Source organism: Narcine bancroftii, chromosome 1 (genome assembly GCF_036971445.1).
Source record: "Narcine bancroftii isolate sNarBan1 chromosome 1, sNarBan1.hap1, whole genome shotgun sequence".
Lineage (NCBI taxonomy): Eukaryota > Metazoa > Chordata > Chondrichthyes > Torpediniformes > Narcinidae > Narcine > Narcine bancroftii.
Window position 1 is genome coordinate 17,842,309 of NC_091469.1, and position 5,084 is coordinate 17,847,392.

Genomic DNA, 5,084 nt, shown 5'->3' on the forward strand with positions numbered 1-5,084 from the left:
CAGGGAGGCAGCACACCATGCTGCTATATTTATCTGGCTCACAGAACCTCCTGTCTGTACCCCTGACAATGGAGACCCCAATAACTACTGCATTTCTCCTTTTCCTTTTCTTTTGCACCACTCTGCCAGGCTCATTGCCATTGACCTGGTGCCCATGGCCATCTTCTGTCCGGTCATCTCCCTCAACAGAATCCAACACAACATAACTGTTGCTGAGTGGGATAGTCACTGGTGTGCTCTCCGTTTTTCTCGCTTTTTTCTTTCCCCCTCTGATGGTTTCCCACTTACCTGACACGGGTTCTGGAGTACTTATTGCCCTGAAAGTTGAGTCGATTAACTCCTCACTCATCAATCTGCAACTCCATATCCCTAATTCACTCCCTTAGTAACTGCATCTCGGTACAACTGGTGCAGATGTGGCCATTTGGGAGGGTGAAGGTCACCCATTGTTCCCACATCTGACACCCAGTACAGAGCATTAACCCTATTGGCATGACTCTGAATACGAAGGCAAATAACTCAGCTTACCTTTTCTCCTTGCCTGAGCCTCTCCTCGCTTACCGCTCCCTCCCCTTTCACTCCTTTTATTGGCCCCTTGACCAATTAACCCTGTCATTTTCAGCAAGCTCCTCCTCCTCTGATTCACAGCCCGACTTTCTCCAAGCTCCTCCTCCGACTCCCAGCCGAACCAAATAGGCAAATTTAAAATCTGAGCGCGAATGCAGTCCCCCACTACCACAAATTTTGCAGTCGAGTATCCCGCTTTTGGGGACATCGCAGGCGTCAGCACACCCGAAGTGCAATGGGCTAGCCTCGTCCTGGGAGAACCGCCTTTCTGATCATGGTCTCTCCCCTGCCAGGTAAGTACTACCTGGAAGACTACCCAGAAGACCTTGAGCTTTTTGTCATACTTGAGGTCTAGATCTTAAGTAAGATCTTGGTCCAAGGAGCCAGTCTGTGCTTGCACACTGATTGGAATTGCATCATTGACTTCTCTGTGCCTAAATGCAGTCATGGAAATGGTTCACATTTCCATAGTTTTGTTGAGAAATCTTATTGTTACAAGGTGGTGCTGCGCAGAAAATTCTGCTCCGTAAAGATCTTTAGATTTGTGATTATTTCATGTAAAACATATACTTTTGGGCAAATATTCAGATTGTGTTCATGCTGGAGTGAAAGTGATATGAATTGGACACTTCCACATTTGCCCCATGGCAGTTTGAAGCTATTAGGATGTGAGACCCAATGAGAAATATAATGATGATATTGCTTTGCTTGATACCATTTGCATCCGAGTTCATCCTCCCGGAACTCACTCCAAACATTCTGGTAAGTTGGTTGCTGACTGATCATTGTATCTCATGGCTGGTACTGTGTGATCTCCTTGAAAGTTACAGGGGTGTCAGATGAAATTTGATACCTTCGCTATGAGTGGGAGAGGCTAGGGATGGAAATGCAAGCAAATTGATGTTGCTGCTGCACCCAAGAAAAGCAGCCTGCCCCATTTCCTTGTGTCTGGCACATATCCCTATAAAGCTTTCTCATCAACGTAGCAAACTGACTTAAACACTGTAATTGAATCCATCTCAACCACTTCCTCTGGCTGCATGTTCCATTTAACCCACCATTCTCTGTGTGAGAAAGTTGTCCCTCTCTGGCTAACCAGAATAAGAATCAAGATTCATTCTTAGGAACAAGTCACGAAATCTGATGTTTTTGTAAATTGGCCATTCAACGAACCGGTAAAAGAAGTCGTTTTTGCTGTTCGCACTGTTAACTGATTGTCTGCTTCCTTTCACACTCACCACCAGGCACCCCAGGGGAGATGAGCACCTACCGTCCCTACTTTGTCCCTGGATAGCCTATGTCCCTTTCACACTGGGCTAATTGGCACCTAGGCATCAGAGGACGCCGGGGATAATGCACCCTCCCTAGGTGGTCCATCCCCAGGGCGATTTTATGCCTGTGTGCCAATTCAGGAGCTTTCACACTGACACCTTAACTGTTATATTGGCCATAAATTACTATAATAAAGGTGCCAGTGTGAAAGACTTCTAGTTTAGAGTCCACCAGCCTGTGTCTATGCTTACCTATGCTCCTTATGATGTTATATGCCAATATATAAGGTTACTCCCCCCTCCCCCCCAGCCTCCTATACTCTTGGGAAAAGTGTCCCACCCTCTGCAAAATATCCTTACTCAAGCCTTCTGGTCCTCGTGGCATCTTCCTTTGTGAATCTTTCTCTCAGTCAGGAGACCAGAATTATGCACAATATTGCAGATGTGGTCTCATCCAGACGGTACATAATTCTAGCCAGTCATCCCCACTCTTGTACTCAAATCATCTTGCAATAACAACTATCACACCATTTGCTCTTCCTAGTTACTGCTTCACCAGCATGTTAGCATTGAGGATGAGTCTGCAAAGTAACTCAAATTTATTTCAACATCAGCATTTCTCAATCTCCAGCTATTTAATTTTTTAAACATCATTATTTCTCCCTTTTGTGCAGGTTTCATGCCAGATCTGAAAAATAGTTTTAATTTCAGGGGAAGTTGAGGTACCAAATTTCAGTGAGAAGTGTTAAGCACAATGAACAACCTTGTTTCATTTTAATCTTCATAAAGGCTACTTCTTTTGTTGATCTGCCAGTTACTGTCAACACCATCAATGCAGTTAATTTCAGTGGACAGCTAAATTCGTGAATGATGTTGTATATCCCTTCATGGTTGCTGGAGTCAAAAGTTTTTGCGAAGTGGCATTTTTCTTGTGGTGGTAGTATGCTGTACTCACACAATTTGTAGTGTAATTTAATGAGCGGCTCTTCACCAGCTGGAATGAGGCAAATGAGGATTCTGGCGATGATTTTTCTTGTGGTAGGCAGCAGGAAAACCCCTCTATGGTCACTTGTTTTCTTTCTTGAAAATCTATTGTAATGCTCCTTCAAAGCCTTTTATGCCTGTTATCTCCTGGAAACTGAAAACATGTGATTTCACCACCAAAGGTTTTCATATAAAAAAAGTATACAGTACTGTAGAGCATTCCAAATGTAACGTTTCCTAACTCTTCATCTCCAAATTATTCAACAACAAGATTAATTATTATTCTATGAAATTTATTTTCAGTTAAGGTTGTTGCCCAAATGAAAGATATTCATTGATTTTTGGCCATCAAGAGAGATTTACTGAGGACAACCACTGAGATTTAATATGTGACATACATTTTTTTTTAGATCTGATGTTATTATAATCAATATAATACATGAATGGCTTATTCTAAAAATAGACAAAATAGAGTAACAATGATCATATTTGATGGCATATAAGACACATGGACATATAAGATCCCCATTTCAGCAGGGAATTTTTAGATTTTTTTTAGTGTATTTACAGGTAAGTATTTAATGGTAATGCCAACAAAGGTCATCATTGCTGCATGGTTCACGAGCTTCACTGCCATCTATCATTGGGGACTGGTGGTGGGCTGTTAAGTGACTCTCTTGGCAGCCTGTTTTTGGTCCCCATGCTGGTCCAATTGCCCCGCCCTCTCCTAGGGAGGGGAGGGGGCAGTAGTATCAATGTGGGGACTGGTGCCGGGCGTCGGAGAGGGAGTGGGACAGCGGGATCAGTGCAGGGGCCAACAGTGGACCACCAGGAGAATCCCCCAACAGCCTATCACCAGCCCCCACATCGATCCCACCACTCCACTCCCCCTCCAGACAGCCCGCCACCAGTCCCCAATACTATATGGCTGTGATGCTAGTGAGCTATGCAGCAACAATGATCACTGTTACCATTATTCACCATTATCACCCTAATTTCAACTTCACATACAAGACCAGGGAGATATTTTTAAACCATTTTTGGGTGGGAAAATGTGGGTCTTATATGCCATAAAATATGGTATATAAAACCAACGTTTCCTGATTGAGGAGTACTTTTTACCAACCATAAGTTGGTGAGATAGTAGATCCAATCTACCATGAAACAAATGAGGATTAAATCAAATGAATCAGTTCCCTTCCTCTTGAGGGGGACATGAGTCTTGAAGAATGGTTTAGTACCAATGATGTAGGATATACAAAGAGGTAAAAGTGCATTTCGTGTGGTTTGCACTGACAGCTGTTAATTTTGTGCATCAGTGCCCAGCATATGTTTACCAACAGAAAAGGTTAGTTTGGAAATTAATCTAGAAAAGGGAATTCAAACAGCTCCCCTACATGACAGCCTGTAAGAATTATGGAACTGGATGGAAAAACTCAAAAACTAAAGAGGTTGTAAATAATGATTTATAGTTGGAGGACAGAGTGACCACATGTTCCAATAATCTACAGTCACATCGAAAAAGTCTATTCTCAACAGGGAGCAGAAAAATGCTTATTCCTTTAAAGCTCGATTGATGTAACCATGGCTTGATAGATTGGGAAGCGGATGGATGAAACTAGACATGAAGCAAGTTGGACAGATGGATCAATGGCACAGTGGCATGGTCACTAATATTACTGCATCACAGTTTCAAAGATTTGTGTTCAGTTCTGACATCAAGTGCTGTCCATGTTGGCTTTGCTCATTCATCCGTGACTGAGTGAGTTTCCTCTGGATGGTCCAATTTCCTCATCCAAAATATGTGGGGGGCTCATCGGTTAATTGGCCACTGTGAATTAATATGTTGGTGAGTGGTTCAATCTGAAGTTAGCTTACAGGAATGTGGAGAGAATGAAAAATATGGATGTAGATTTCAAGTAAGTCAATGAGCAGAGCATTCTGCTTCTGTACAGACTAACACCATGACTAGTGATATTTACTTCCTCCAGTATCAAGATAGTGAGTGTACTATGTATTGTGACATGCAAAGCTGTGTCTATGTTCTCATAAAGCTCTAGTGATTTGGCAGGCTTCCTCAAAAATAGCCCATAGATATCAAGCACTCAAAACAAGGGAAGCAGGTCCATCACCCATTTTTCTATTTTTAATCTCTTGCTAGCTGACTTGAACATACATGTCCATTGTTCATTGCTCCCAAGTCAACATCTGTAGGGTTAACAGAGCATCTTCTTCAGATCCACTGCAACATTTTAAAGAATA

The 5,084-nt window shown here is 42.5% G+C and overlaps 1 non-coding gene across 1 annotated transcript; it reads right to left on the reverse strand.

Moving 5' to 3' along the window:
• Nucleotides 1–704: 704 nt before the first annotated feature.
• Nucleotides 705–868, reverse strand: LOC138752038 (U1 spliceosomal RNA). Its single transcript, XR_011350330.1, has one exon. It is a non-coding gene; the product is annotated as a U1 spliceosomal RNA (small nuclear RNA).
• Nucleotides 869–5,084: the final 4,216 nt, after the last annotated feature.